The sequence below is a fragment of the Microcaecilia unicolor genome, chromosome 12, assembly GCF_901765095.1.
Source record: "Microcaecilia unicolor chromosome 12, aMicUni1.1, whole genome shotgun sequence".
In the NCBI taxonomy this organism is placed as follows: Eukaryota; Metazoa; Chordata; class Amphibia; order Gymnophiona; family Siphonopidae; genus Microcaecilia; species Microcaecilia unicolor.
In genome coordinates, this window is record NC_044042.1 from 3,848,189 (window position 1) to 3,864,391 (window position 16,203).

General features: G+C 48.3%; 1 protein-coding gene across 8 annotated transcripts in view; it reads left to right on the plus strand.

The window, feature by feature from the left end:
• NFASC (neurofascin) overlaps positions 1-16,203 on the plus strand; it is a 155,619-nt gene that overhangs the window by 34,893 nt on the left and 104,523 nt on the right. For 7 of the 8 annotated variants that reach the window (XM_030220554.1, XM_030220558.1, XM_030220556.1 and 4 more), the window contains exon 1: positions 8,434-8,519. The exons of the other annotated variant lie outside the window; for it this stretch is intronic. The gene's annotated coding sequence lies outside the window, so the exon portion shown is untranslated. Of the gene's footprint in view, positions 1-8,433; positions 8,520-16,203 lie in introns of those variants that run through there. 8 annotated transcript variants of the gene reach the window in all.

A 16,203-nucleotide genomic window follows, 5' to 3' on the forward strand; every position in this document is an offset into this window, starting at 1 on the left:
TTCAAAAAGATTTTGATACTTTTCTAAAAAGAAAAGTCCATAAGCTATAAAATCTGGTTTACTGTTCCGGGATCTTACCAGGTACAGGTGAGCTGGATTGGCTACTGTTGGAAACGGGATGCTGGGCTTGATGGACCTTCGGTCTGTCCCAGTATGGCAACACTTATGTACTTGGGATTCTGAATGGAATCTTGCTACTCTTTGGGGTTCTACATGGAATGTTGCTACACTTTGAAATTCTACATGGAATCTTGTTATTCTTTAGAATTCTAGAATCTTGCTGCTCTTTGGGGTTCTACATGGAATGTTGCTACACTTTGAAATTCTACATGGAATCTTGTTATTCTTTAGAATTCTAGAATCTTGCTGCTCTTTGGGGTTCTACATGGAATGTTGCAATTCTTTGTTTTTCTGCCTTGTACTTGTGACCTGGATTGGCCACTGTTGGAAACGGGATGCTGGGCTTGATGGACCTTTGGTCTGTCCCAGTATGGCAACGCTTATGTTCTTATGTTCGGAATGGGCTCCCTGTTGCGCGGCCGTGTGGTAAGAGTTGTCTTACTACATGGCCATGTGTGTCTGGGGTCTTTTTTAGCCACTGTGGGAAAAATGGCCACTGCCGCTAGCGCAAGGCTGTTTTTCCCGCAGCTTGGTAAAAGGATCCCTAAGTGATTTGGCCAGGGTCAGACCATCAGAGCTTTTTTTTTGCACCTGGGAAGGGACGGGCGGGAGGGGGCTGAGCCACCAGAGCATTTTTTAATGTTTGGGGTTAAGGAGGGGATCAGGAATTTGAGGCTAGACAGCAGGGATATATATATTTTTTTTTTTGGGGGGGGGGGGTTAAGGGGCTAATGCATGCCGTGGCATGCTTGTGTGTGTGTGTGTGTTTTTTTATGTCAGCTTTCCTATCAGTGCTTGAGCCAATCACTGCTCAGGCACTGACAGGAAAGTTGACATTTAGGGCTGCAATTTTAAGGCAGCATTAATTTGCATGCGCATTACTTCGAGCGTGCCGTGGCAATTGTTCTGCACGCGTTTCGCAGTAGAATGAAGATTACTGCGAATCTTTTGAGCATGGGACCCTGAAGCAGCTGCAGCTGAAATGTTGAATGGGGTTGGCCAGCACAGAGAGGGACTTTAGGACAGAGAGTTGTGTTTGGGCTTTTCTTCGGTTTAGGACACCATGTAATGTAATTAGAAGGCTGTGTATAAACAGCCTTTCTCTTGTGGGTTCCAAGAAACTCGTCCTTGTGTGTGTGGAAGCACAGACAGACGATTGTAATCTTGGATGTATTGAAATGCCAGTGAAGGGAGGAGGTCTGCCCGCTGTTGCAGTAGGTAGGCGAAGGAAAGGGGGTTACATAACGTGTTTGCTTAGGGGGTGCAGGGGCAAATGGTTCAGCCGGGCTTGCATTTCACAAGTGAAGGGATGCCACCCTGCTCATGCTGAGTCCTAAGCCAGCTTTGTTTGCACCTGCACAACCCGGCTTTTCCTCTCCTCCGACTCTGATGCTGCTTCATAGCAGTTCTGCTCTTATCAGTGGCATTAATGTACAGGAGGAGAGCCTTTTTCAAACAAAGGAAAACTCTGGAATGAAAGGGCATAGGATGAAATTAACAGGACATTGGCTTAAGAGCAGGGGCGTAGCCAGACCGGCGGCAGGGGGGTCCAGAGCCCGAGGTGAGGGGGCATATTTTACCCCCCCCGCCATTGCCGACACCCACCCACCCCTGCCCGCCCTGCCATTGCTGACTGCCCCCCCCACCGCTGACTCTCTCGACCCCCCCCCCACTCCTGCCGCCAACCCGCCGTCGCCCATCTCAAGAAAGATATAGTAGAATTGGAAAAGGTGCAGCGAAGGGCGACTAAAATGATAGCGGGGATGGGACGACTTCCCTATGAAGAAAGATTAAGAAGGTTAGGGCTATTCAGCTTGGAGAAGAGACGGCTGAGGGGAGACATGATAGAGGTATATAAAATAATGAGTGGAGTGGAACAGGTGGATGTGAAGCGTCTGTTCATGCTTTCCAAAAATACTAGGACTAGGGAGCATGCGATGAAACTACAGTGTAGTAAATTTAAAACAAATCGGAGAAAAGTTTTCTTCACCCAACGTATAATTAAACTCTGGAATTCGTTGCCAGAGAAAGTGGTGAAGGCGGTTAGCTTAGCAGAGTTTAAAAAAGGGTTGGACGGTTTCCTAAAGGACAAGTCCATAAACCGCTACTAAACGGACTTGGGAAAAATAGAATGTTTGTACGTTTGGGAAGCTCGCCAGGTGCCCTTGGCCTGGATTGGCCGCTGTCGTGGACAGGATGCTGGGCTCGATGGACCCTTGGTCTTTTCCCAGTATGGCATTACTTATGTACCTTTGCTAGCGGGGTACCCCAACCGCCGCCAGCCGAGGTCCTCTTCTGCTCGCAAAAGGCTTCCTTCTGTTTCTGAAGTCACCGTGCAGGACGTCAGACTCACAGAACAAAGCCTTGCAGATCAGCTGATCCGCAAGGCTTCGTTCTGTGAGTTTGACGTCGTGCAGGACATCAGAAACAGAAGGAAGCCTTTTGTGAGCAGAAGAGGACCTCGGCTGGCGGGGGTTGGGGTCCCCCGCCAGCAAAGGCAGGCGACGGCAGGTTGGCGGCGGGAGGGGGGGGTCGGGTGGGTCGTCGGCAGGAGGGTCCAGGGCCAAATCTATGGGGGCCCTGGCCCCCCCTGGCCCCACGTAGCTACGCCACTGCTTAAGAGGAATATAAGAAAATACTCTTTCATGGAAAGGGTGGTGGATGAGTGGAGGAATGGTCTCCCAGCGGTGGTCGTGGAGACGAGGAATGTGTCGGAGTTTAGTAAGCATGGGACAGGCATGTGGGATCCCCTTAGGAAAAGGAAGAGTTAGTGGTTACTGAGGATGGGCTATTTGGCCGTTATCTGCCGTCATGTTTCTCTGTTTCTATTTCTACGTTCATTCCCCTGACTCAAGAGAAGCAGCTGTTCCATGATGGAAGCATCACCACATGCATCCCACTGGCAGGGACACAGAGAGAAAAAGCCAGGCTCGGGGCAGAACTGGAGAGCCACAAGACCCCCCCCCCCCCCCACACACCACACACACATACACACTCACGCCTCCCCCAACTCACACCAGTGCTCCTGCCCGCCTGTCCCCTCACCCTTCTGTGCTTGCCTCCAAGGGGGGGGACCGGTGCTGGCAGGCCGCTTCCTCCTCCCACAGTCTGTCCCCTCCTGCTGCTGTCTGTACTGGGAGTCAGGACCCAGATGATTGCATTAACGTGATATTGCACTATTGCAGTCATCCTGGTCCTGGGCACCATTCAGGAGCAGGGGAGGACAGACCCGGAAGCAGACAGCAAGAAGAAGCTGGCCAGCGCCGGACCTGGGCCCCCTTGGAGGCCAGGCCTGAGGAATTTTGTCCCCCCCCTCTCAGCGGCCCTGCCCACTGGTAATGTCAAATAGTTGTTTCAGTCCTCTCTCTTCTGAGTTGAGTTTCTTGGTACCAGTGGTTGAGTTGCAGAGTCCTCAGAAGGAGGGCTGTAACTTTTTTTTTTTTTATTTATCTTTATTAATTTTTATCATTCATAATATACATTTGTGAGTGAAATTACACAATTTTGAAATTCAATCACAATATGGAAACGTGATCAATTTAACAAGTATACTCCACTATCGTCCAAAATAATAAGTAATTGATCCAAGAAAAGATATATTCCTACTGAATTAACAAGTAGTTTCATTCCCAAGTGGTTCCCTCAAGCCTGCCTTACAGTGTTACATAAGTGACTAAACTTGTACACTGACCTCTTCTCTACTTATTAAGAAATCTTCCAACTGTTTTGGTTCAAAAAATTGATATTGTTTTGATTGAAATATAACTCTACAAGAGCATATCAGCTAGGAGGGCTGGAGGGCTGTAACTTTATTTCAGAGTAATGTTCTTAGGCTAAGGGTTGCCAGCTGGGAAAAATTTTCCCAGCCCCAAACCAGCCGTAAACCCGCCCAAAAACCGCCTGTAGCCAATCCCCATCTCCCACGTCACCGAACCACGCCCCCGCATCACCTAACCCCGCCCCCACGTCAATAACCCCGCCTCCCACATCACTAGCCACGCCCCCTACGCCATCCCTGACGTCAACCCCGCCCCGGAAAAGCTTCTATTGGTCCAATTTGGACCAATAGAAGCCCCAGAAAAGCTTCTATTGGACCGAATTGGACCAATAGAAGCCCCGGAAAAAACCGCCGAACTCGCACAGTGGCGACGGAAAAACCGCATCCCGCAGCCGGCGAAAGTTTCCCACCGCCGCTGGCGAAAACCCGCCCAATTGGGCGGTAAAACCGCCCACCTGGCAACCCTGCTTAGGCTCTTGGAGGGGGCAGGGAACGTGGACGGAAGAGCTGTGTGTTGTGTGGTGACTGCCATTGGAGGGAGGAAGGGGTAGCTGGTGTGTGGTAGCATTTTGAACTCAGAGCATCTATGGCTGTCGAAGGATACTGGACGCTCTCTGCAGCCAAGAAAAAGATCTGGGTGTCATTGAGAACAAAATGCTGACATCTTCTGCCCAGTGTTCGGTGGCCAAAAAAGCAAACAGGATGCTAGAAATTTTTAAGAAAGGGGTGGTAAATAAGACTGAGGATATTATTATGCCTCTGTATCGCTCTCACCTTGAGTATTGCGTTCAGTTCTGGTTGCTGTATCTGAAAAAAGATATAGCGGAATTAGAAAAGGTTTAAAGAAGAGCAGCCAAAATGATAAAGGGGGTGGAATTCCCCTATATGAGGTTAGGGCTCTTTAATTTGGAAACGAGATGGTTGAGGGATGAGGTCTACAAAATCCTGAGTGGTGTAGAACAAGTAGAAGTGAATCGATTTTTTTTTTTTTTTACTGTTTTTAAATGTACAAAGACTGGTGGACACTAAAGATCCAATTTTTGAAAGAGAAAAACGGCCAGAAAGTGTCATTTGGATGTATTTATTCTCAAAACGTCCAAATTGGTATTTTCAAAATCACAAGTCAGGAACCTTGATATACAGTTAGATTCAACACTTGCTCTGATTCCCCAAATCCAAGCAACCTTCAAGAGCTGCTTCTACTATTTACGAGAGCTAAGCTGCTTCTCTCCTTACATTGAGAAGGTAAATCTTACCCCAGTTGTGCATGTCATGATAACATCAAGACTGGATTACTGCAACACACTATACAATGGTCTGACTACAAAGGGTCTGCACCAGCTCCAGTTGACTCAGAATGCAACAGCAAGACTCATGGAAGGTTGCAAGTGATGTGACCACATCACACCATTTTTGCAAAAACTTCACTGGCTACCAGTACAACACAGGGCTAAATTTAAAACTCTATGTCTGATCTTCAAGGCCCTGAAAGGAAATGGCCCCAAGTATCTGAAACATATGATGATCCTCCACACACCGCCAAGGACGCTAAGGTCCTCCCAAGGACTTTCACTAACTACACCCTCTCCATCTAGCCCAGTATCCTGTTTTCCAAACAGTGGCCAATCCAGGTCACAAGTACCTGGCAGAAGCCCAAATCGTGGCAACACTCCATACTACAAATCCCAGGGCAAGCAGTTGCGTCCTATGTCTCAATAGCAGACTATGGACTTTTCCTCCAGGAATTTGTCCAAACCTTTTTTAAACCCAGATACGCTAACGGCTGTTACTACCTCCTCCAGCAAAGAGTCCCAGAGCTTTATTCGTTGAGTGAAAAAAAAATATTTCCTCCTATTGTTTTAAAAGTATTTCCATGTAACTTCCTCAAGTGTCCCCTAGTCTTTGTACTTTTGGAACAAGTGAAAACATTGATTTACTTCTACTCATTCTACACCACTCAGGATTTTGTAGACCTCAGTCATATCTCCCCTCATCTGTCTCTTTTCCAAGCTGAAGAGCCTTAACCTCTCCTCATACCAGAGGGGTTCCACCCCCTTTATCATTTTGGTTGCTCTTCTTTGAACCTTTTCTAATTCCGCTATATCTTTTTTGAGATACGGCGACCAGAACCCGGTGCTGATCTCAGCGTTTCACCTAGGCTCTAGTAACACTGGAAGATGGATGAGCCTCAGAAGCTCTCTGACCTTCCGATTACTGGCTGCTGGCCCACAGGCAAAGTGAGTGTAAGGGGCAGGGAGAGGGTGCAGTAAGCAGGTGGCATGTGGGTTGTTCAGAGTATGTTTCCGATGCCCTTTCTTTACAGTCGCTTCCCGCGTTGGTTCTTGCAGAGGGTAAATCCACTGGTGCTTTGCTCTTCCTCCTCCGCTGCTCAGTCCCTCTTTCCTTTGATGCCAGTGAAAGGGCAGCAGTGGGGTTGGGTGGAAGCGGGTAGACACCGAGCTCTGTGTTACTCCCTTTTGGCATTGGCTTGTCTTGTTGCTCAGCCGCAAGTCCTCTATCTCCAGTATATCCAGGATATTCTTGCTTTAGACTTGCATTTTGGCATGCGGAATTGTATCTCCTTCTTTCCACTTAGTCATTTTAAATAGGTATCACAGGGATTAGGAGTTGTGGTCCTTTTTGTTGAAGAAGCAGGGCAAAGAAGCGGCTGCAACGAAAAGCTACGAGAATGGTATGGGATTTGCGTTACAAGACGTATGAGGAGAGACTTGCTAACCTGAACATGTATACCCTGGAAGAAAGGAGAAACAGGGGTGATATGATACAGACGTTCAAATATTTGAAAGGTATTAATCCACAAACGAACCTTTTCCGGAGATGGGAAGGCGGTAGAACGAGAGGACATGAAATGAGATTGAAGGGGGGCAGACTCAGGAAAGATGTCAGGAAGTATTTTTTCACGGAGAGGGTGGTGGACGCTTGGAATGCCCTCCCACGGGAGGTGGTGGAAATGAAAACGGTAACGGAATTCAAACATGCGTGGGATAAGCATAAAGGAATCCTGTGCCGAAGGAATGGATCCTCAGGAGCTTAGTCAGGATCGGGAGGCGGGGCTGGTGGTTGGGAGGCGAGGATAGTGCTGGACAGACTTATACGGTCTGTGCCAGAGCCGGTGGTGGGAGGCGGGGCTGGTGGTTGGGAGGCGGGGATAGTGCTGGGCAGACTTATACGGTCTGTGCCAGAGCCGGTGGTGGGAGGCGGGGCTGGTGGTTGGGAGGCGGGGATAGTGCTGGGCAGACTTATACGGTCTGTGCCCTGAAGAGCACAGGTACAAATCAAAGTAGGGTATACACAAAAAGTAGCACATATGAGTTTGTCTTGTTGGGCAGACTGGATGGACCAAGCAGGTCTTTTTCTGCCGTCATTTACTATGTTACTATGTTACTATATTGCCCCAAAACCTTTAGTGCTACCAATGTAAGTAAAATACATTCCGGCTGCCAGAGGCCTGCTAAACGTGGCAGATTTGTGGTCCCTGTTCATGGTTCATTATTTTTACAGTAAGATAATGTGATGTAAAGTCTCAGATCTCAGGGACAATTTGCATAACAGCCAGTTCTGTAGGTGTGGAGCACCCCCAAAATTGTGCCAACTCCTTCATTGTGCCCAGGGAGGAACTTTTGGAAATGTAGGTGCCTCTGGGCAGTGGGATTCAGCCCTGTGACCTCTAGTGGCACATTGTGGTCATGCTGCTAAGGGCATCCGTCTGCCTCCTGCACCCAAACCTGTGTCCCAGTCTCCAATTGAGCCGCATGTGCCGTGACTGTCCCTCAAGGAAAACAGAAGAGGCCAGGAAAATCCCATCCTACGGTGTTGCTGCAGCGTCCAGGTTTCCAATTGTGCCTGTCCCTACTACCCTCTATTCACATGTGAAGGAGTTTTCCTGGGCGCTGATTCCCAGGCTGGTACATCAGAGGGTGCCCTTGGACTGTATTATAACCCTTCGGTATCTGGAGATGGCAAGTTTCTTCCTGTGTTTGTGTCTGGTTCACACAGCCTGAGTCACCTCAAAGACGGGGGTTTTCATTATTTTGGGCAACTTCTTCTGAAAGATAATGCTATTGTGCCCATTAAAATACCCTGTCAGTGTCAGCTGCCTGCAGTGGTCACCATGGATCTGAGTTTGCACTGAATTGTAAGTGTTCGGTCCTGCAGAAAATCTCTTACCACTCTGCTCAATTCCTGGCTTTGTGGCTGGATTTCAGCCCTGTAGACGTCAGTAAAGGGGGAGGAGGTGGAGAGCTGACCTATGTGATAATGTTGACCTGTGCTGTTGCCCAGAGGGTTAATATTCTATTAGAGGTCAAAGCAGCTCCTCTCCTGGCAGCCTTGTCTGTTAGCAGAGATAGTTAAATGCACCCCCGTTGCCCCCCTCTTCACACATGGCAGATGGATGCTCTGGCTTGAAGCTGCGCAGCCTTGCACTGCTGGAGACGTGTTACGACGGAGAATACAGGGGGAGGGGACTGAGCAGCTGCAGCACTGTGACAGGTCCTCCCCTTCCCCACATGGCTTTCATTTCGGAGAACGCTGGGGTTCTTCTCACATCCTCCAGGAGGTCCAATGAAGCAGACTGGAAGATCTCGCTCCGCCTAGAAAGGTACCATCTGACCGTACTTTAGAAGTAGGTTTTCTGCTTTCTAGTTTGCTCTTTCAGCCTTAAAATGGAATCACTTCTTTGTCAGATGAGCATCAGGGATAGATTTTTTTTTTTTCTTTTGCTGACTGTGTGATTTAATTCTGGAATTACTTTGCTCTGACGTGTATGACAGATGTGGGAGTGAGCTAACTCTCAGCTTTTGTATGCAAAGCAAAGCATGGAACATAGCAAGTCCTGATGCTGTCACACCCCCCTTTTGCAGGTATGACCGGGACACAAAAGCATGTGTCATGCCTGTAAGGAGGTAGTGACAGGATGTGTGGAGGAGGATTGATTATCAGCTCTGACTATCACATACTCCCTAGTCATTTCCCATTCGAACAGAGGGTTAGGTGTTCTAATGTGAGCTAAGTGTTAGCATGTGATGATGTCATTAACTTGTATTTTTAGTTGCGTTGTGGTAAATAATGCCGTTAGTGGTATGGCAGTGCATTTTAGTAAATATAACCCAGAATGAGTTCTTCTATGTCTTTGCTCAAGGAATATTTATTGGCATTTATTTAATGACCGAATATTTATTGGCATTTATTTAATGACCTCTCTGAGAGATTCACCCTGGATGGTCTACAGCTGAGCCATGACCCCCCCCCCCCGTGCATACACACACACACCCCAGACCCTGACCCCAACCCCATCCGCACCTCTCCGTGTTGTACCTGTAGAAGGGCCCGTCTGGAACAAAATGGTGGTGCCCAGGCCCTGCCCAGTGCATTCTGGGGTGCCATTGGGTGGGGCTAAACACCACGCATGGGGGGGGCATGGTCAGGGAAAATTATACAAATAATAAGGTTTGTGGGGGGGGGGGGGGGGGGTCACAGTCCACTGGACCACCAGGGAAATAGAAAGAAAAAAGATTTGTGGGGGGTGTCAGGGTCCATTGCACCATCAGGGAAAATAAAAAAAAATTCTGGAGGGAGTTCCTGATGGGGCTTGGCTGGGGGGGGGGGGGGGGACTGGACGTGAGAGGTAGGAAGCAGAAGCAGGCAGCCTTTTGTAGCTGCCTGCCTGTGCTTTCCTCCTCTCCAACAGCTCCAGAGCAGCCGTGAAAGTTTTTCGTTACATTACTCTGCTCTGGAGCTGCGCATCCCACGGTATACATATTAGACTACAAATGATCTCATTAGAATACTAATGAGCTCATTGTAATACATTTGCATAGGGTTCTTTGTGGCTGCTAGCGGCGCTCATTAGAGCCAGGAAAAACCCCTTTGTGCATTACTATCTGATCGCTTGCTTTAGACTGACTAGAACCAGTCTAAAGCAAACGCTAATAGCACAGTAAGCTTTGTGCATCTGGCACTGAGCTGGTTATCTTTAAACAGTCAAAAGATATTCCATGTATTCACGCGACCAAATATGACCGCTAAACCAGCTTTAAAAATTCAACAGATAGCCAGTTATATCAGGCGATATAACCGGTTACCTACTAGCTGCTAACCTGGGATACTCAGCAGGGGATATCCGGTTATCCCTCCCTAGGGTTACCATATGTCCAGATTTACCTGGACATGGCCTCTTTTTGAGGACATGTCCGGATGGGTTTTGCCAGTCCTCCCGTTTGTCCAGATTTCTGGACAAACGGGCGGGCGGCTGGCCTATCCTAGCCTCCCCTTTCCTTACTTACTATTTACTGTCCTGGTGGTCTAGTAACTTCTTTGGGGCAGGAAAGAGCCCTCTCTTTCCTGCCCGGAGTGCTGCCCTTGCCCTGCATCCTGTTGCTGTGACGGTCTCGGGGTTCAAAATGGCCGCCAAGAGTTGAAGCGGCCTCGCGAGACTTCAAGTCTCGGCGGCCATTTTGAATCCTGAGACCGTCACAGCAACAGGATGCAGGCAAGGGCAGAGCTCCGGGCAGGAATGAGGGAGCTCTTTCCTGCCCCGAAGAGGTCACTAGACCACTAGGGCAATAGATAGTAAGTAAGGGGAGGGGAGGTGACGGGGGGGCAGGGGAGGGGAATATGTGACAGGGGCGGGACGTGTCCTCTTTTTGAGAGGACAAAATATGGTAACCCTATCCCCCCCCCCCACCCCCCCCATGAATATCGGCAGCTGTTCTGGCACATCAGGGGACTGGGGTCATATTCAGTGCAATTTACTTGGATAGGAGAGGCTCCTGCCATTTAAATCGCTTGTACAGGGCAATCCAGTGATGTTCAGTGGTTCTTAACTGTTACCGTCCCCCTGCATATCCGCACTTATCGCTAAACTGAAAACTAGCTATTTTGTGGGTGGGCAGGGGCGGCACATGTGGTTAAGGGCTGATATTCGGCACTTAACCACCTGGGTTAACCAGACCAATCTGACCGCTCAAAGCTCAGCCCTGTTTGCATAGGCAGTTAAGTGCTAGAAATCGTACTTTACCAGATCAGAAATAGCCGCATTAACCAGAATTTTCAGTGCTGGTTTTTGGACATAGCCTGACATTGAGAATCCAGGCATAACGCCAGTGGTGGACAAACAAAAATGCTGACTCCTGCCAGCTGAATATTTATCTCATTGGCTTTTAGTGAGTACTTGAGGGTGTGGGGGGGGGGGGGGGCTGCTCTGGTGGAGGATGTGTGGACTCTTTCCTAATTTAACTTCAGTTGTATTTTTTCTGTTCTTTTTAATAATTTTTTTTTATGTAAAGCGCTTTGATTAGTGTAGTGGGTATTTTCCTGTCCCCAAAGAGCTCACAATCTTGAGTTTTCTACCTGATGCAGGGGAGGGTTAAGTGACTTGCCCAAGGTCACAGGGAGCAGCAGTGGGATTTGAACCTGGCTCCCCTGGTTCTCAGTCCACTGCTTTATTTACTAGGCTAGTATCCAAGCCCTGATGGAAAGATGGTACCAGGAACCTTCTCCACAGTAGAGCATAGGGTTGGGTCACCTGAGCCATCAGATCAGCTCTGGACCTGGTTACCCCTCACCATTGTACAGTGCTGTGTACGTGTAACAGTGCTCTTTCTACAAAACAATACATATTATTCTTACACTTGGACAATCAAGGCTTGGGAGGGCTGTGGCTTTTCCTGCAGCTCTACTCATTGCTCTTTGGGGCTGTTCATGTGAGGCTGGAGCTGTGCTCAGATGTCCTTCTCCAAATGATACAACCAGAGCTCCTGCTAACAACAGAATGTCTATCAGGGTCTGACAGCTGGCTGGGGACTGGACAAACAACTATTGTCACCCTGACAATGAGTTAATAGTGATGGGAAGGCCAGATTCACTGTGCCATATGTACGCTAACCACTGAATCCCTTCAAGGTCCTCTAAGCGTGAACTTCTGAATCCCTCTCCATGTGTACATGCGGAGTGGAGGAGTGGCCTAGTGGTTAGTGCACGGGTCTTGCAATCCAGACGTGGCCGGTTCAAATCCCACTGCTGTGCCTTGTGATCTTGGGCAAGTCACTTAATCCTCCGTTGCCTCAGGTACAAACTTAGATTGTGAGCCCTCCTGGGACAGAGAAATATCCAGAGTACCTGAATGTAACTCACCTTCAGCTACTACTGAAAAAGGTGTGAGCAAAGTCTAAATTATAAATATATGGAATGTTGCTACTATTTGAGATTCTAGATGGAATATTGTTAGTGGAGGAGTGGCCTAGTGGTTAGAGCACGGGTCTTGCAATCCAGAGGTGGCTGGTTCAAATCCCACCACTGCTTGTGAGCTTGGGCAAGTCACTTAACACTCCATTGCTTCATTTATAAACTTAAATTATGAGCCCTCCTGGGTCAGAGAAATATCCAAAGTACCTGAATGTGTAACTCACCTTGAGCTACTACTGAAAAAGGTGTGAGCAAAATCTAAATAAATAAATGGAATGGACAGAACCATGTCACTATCCCACGTACGTGTGGACAGCAGAGTCTGGAGAGAGAAGGGTGGGGCACTTTAAGTTTGGGGGATAGAAGGTGGCAGCTCCTGTACGTTCGTGTGGATGGGGAGAGGGTGTGTTGAAGACCCTGTGCCACTTTGATATTCAGGTTGGTGAAAGAAGGGAGATCTGAGGGGTGAGAAGCTCTATACATGTCTTTGAATTCAGGCATAGTGGGGTTGAGGGGTTGTCAGCTCCATAATTTTTTTTTTTTCACTTTGGGCAGGTGGAGGAAGGGATTGTGCGGTGTTGGTCTGCACATTGTGTCTGTATTTGTGCTGTTAGGAAGGAGAGGTGAGGCTCTTCCAATGTCTACATTTGGCCAACTAAGTGAAAATGAGCTTTGGGTACCTAACTCGCTTCCCCTGTGCCAGCCCCTAGGTCTGCCCACTTTCTAGGAACCTAAATTTAGGGAATGGTGGGGGGGTTTCACTGTTTATTTATTAGAATTTGTTCTGCTACTCTTCAAATTAATGTCAGAGCAATTTGTACATGTGAAAGACATGCTCCAAAGGTTCATGATCTAAAAATGTATAAACACTTAAAAGCCGGATCAAAAACTGTGTCTTTACCCCCCATCTTGAATTTCTTATATGAGCTCTCTTGGCAAATATTGAGCAGAAGAGCACTGATGGAACCAGGCAGCTAAAAGTTGGGCAACTGAATCAAACGTGGACCCCCCCCCCCCCCCCACCTTACAGATAAACGTCTCTAACTGAGCACCTGTGCAAATAATAGATGCAGACTCTTCTCTGTGCAGGTACTGGCAAATTTTCAGAACACAAGTGTGTGCAAACTTCCATTTTGACAATTATTGTTGTTAAATACCGTCCAGTCAGTGTTGACCCATGGCAACCTTCTGAAAAGTTACCCTGAGCTTTGTTAAGCCTTCAGTCACAGGCAGCTATCGTTGATGGAGTGATATCCATAGCTGTTATTATAGCATTGCTGGTCTTCCCCTTTTGCATTGATCTTAAACCTCGCACAATATGTCCAAAGTAGAAAACTCAAATGATAAGACTTTGACTTTCAAAGGAAAGCTTAGGTTTGATCTCCTCTGATTCTGATGTGATTTCTTCTGCAGTCTTTTTCTCCAGCTTCATAAATTTAAAGGCATCGATTTTCTTCCTCTCTTGTTTCTTCACTCTCCAACTTTCACATCCATATGACGTCATTGAAAATACCGTGGTTTGAACAGACTGAGTCTTTATTTGCAGAGATACATTTCTGCACTTGACGATCTTGTCAAGGTCCTTCAGAGCCGCCCAGCTAAGGAAGGAGACTGTTGGATATCTTGACTGCTTGGTTCATTATTTATTATTGATTTCCACTATTTCCATTACTTCTACTTCAAGAATGAAATTATCGATTTTTTTTTTTTACCAGTTGTCAGGATCTTTTTTCTTCTTCACGTTAAGGTGCAAGACCACTTCCTTGATTTTGATAATAAAACATTTCAAAGCACTAAGACTTACAAAGTTCCATGGGTTACTATGGGGCTCATTTTCAAAAGAGAAAATTGGCCAAAAAGTGGCATAAATGTGCATTTGCACACTTTTCACACAAAAGCATTCAAATTGGTATTTTCAAAACCAATTTTTAGATGTATTTCTATGAAATCCGTCAGAAGTGCGTCCAGATCAGAAGGGGGCGTGTCAGGGGTGTGTTAAGGGCGGGATCTGGGCGTTCTTAACACTTGGACGTTTTTCAGTCATAATGGAACAAAACAAAAACATCCAGGGCTATAAGTTTGGATGTTTTGGTCTAGACCTGTTTTATGAATGAATAAGCCACAAAACATTGCCCTAAATGACCAGATGACCACTGGAGGGAATCAGTGATGACCTCCCCCAGTGGTCACTAACCCCCTCCCACCCCCCAAAGAAGTGATTAAAACATTACTTACCAGCCTCTATGCCAGTGGCGTAGCCAAGGGTGGGCCCAGGCCCACCCAGTAGCAGCACACCTATGATGTGGCTGGCATGGATTCCCAAGCCCCACCAGCCAAAAACTCCCAACAACTGTCCCTCCTGCATTCAGTACCTTGTAAATAGCAGATCTTCGCCTGCAGCGAGCAGCGACTGATACATACTATTTGCACTGGCCCCGCAGCCTTCCTTCTGATGTATTCCCGCCTATGCGGAAACGGGAAGACTGTGGGGCCAACATGAGCAGTGTATATTAGCTGCTGCTTGCTGACGGTGAAAACCTGCTATTTAAAAAGTATTCGTGGGAGGTGATGCTTAAAAGACCATATGGCATGCAGACGAGAGAGGGAGAGACCAAATCACTTGTTGAACAGGGTGGAGTTCTGCCCATCCATCTTGTGCCCAGGCCCACCCAAAGTTGGGTGTCTGGCTTCGCCCCTGCTCTATGCCAGCCTCAGATGTTATACTCAGGTCCCTGGAGTAGTCTAGTGGTGGGTGAAGTGCACTGTAGACAGATGGACCCAGGCCCATACCGCCCCCTACCACTTGTGATGGAAACTGTGAGGCTTCCAAAACTCCCCAGAAACCCACTGTACCCAAATATAGGTGCCCTCTTCACACATAAGGGCTATTGTAGTGGTTTACAGTTGGGGGTGGTGGGTTTTGGCTGGGTTTTGGGGCATAGGCGTAGTTTGACTGTTTCATTTGGGGGGGCAAAGAATGGGCGGAGCATATTAGCATATCATTTGCATATATACATATGCAAATGAATATGCTAATGTGGAGGAAGGAATTGAATTTACAGGCAAAATATCACAGATGCACATTTCAAAAAGCTGACACATTTCAATTAATAAATTATGAATAAAATACTTTTATCTACCTTTGTTGTCTGATCATTTAGTTTTTCTATTCGCTTTGGTCCCAGTGTCTTCTGTTTTATTCAGTGTCTTCTTTCCAGTAGGCTTCCCTCTGCTCCCCACCCCTCGCAGTCCCATCCATCTCTTGCTCCTTCCCTCTGCTTCCCACCACACCCAGTCCCATTCATCTCCTGCTCCTTCCCTCTGCTTCCCACCCCTCCCAGTCCCATCCATCTCTTGCTCCTTCCCTCTGCTTCCCACCCCTCCCAGTCCCATTCATCTCCTGCTCTTTCCCTCTGCTCCCCACCCCTCCCAGTCCCATCCATCTGTTGCTCCTTCCCTCTGCTCCCCACCCCTCGCAGTCCCATCCATCTCTTGCTCCTTCCTTCTGCTCCCCACCCCTCGCAGTCCCATCCATCTCTTGCTCCTTCCCTCTGCTTCCCACCCCACCCAGTCCCATCCATCTCTTGCTCCTTCCTTCTGCTCCCCACCCCTCGCAGTCCCATTCATCTCCTGCTCCTTCCCTCTGCTTCCCACCCCTCCCAATCCCATTCATCTCCTGCTCCTTCCCTCTGCTTCCCACCCCTCCCAGTCCCATCCATCTCTTGCTCCTTCCCTCTGCTTCCCACCCCTCCCCACCCCTCCCAGTCCCATTCATCTCCTGCTCCTTCCCTCTGCTTCCCACCCCTCCCAGTCCCATCCATCTCTTGCTCCTTCCCTCTGCTTCCCACCCCTCCCAGTCTCATCCATCTCTTGCTCCTTCCCTCTGCTCCCCACCCCTCCCAGTCCCATCCATCTGTTGCTCCTTCCCTCTGCTCCCCACCCCTCGCAGTCCCATCCATCTCTTGCTCCTTCCTTCTGCTCCCCACCCCTCCCAGTCCCATTCATCTTCCCTCTGCTCCCCCCCCCGCGAGGTCCAAGATAGTGACTCCGTTTACCCCCTCTCTTCCTCCCTCCCTCCCTCCGCCGCAGGCAACAGTCTT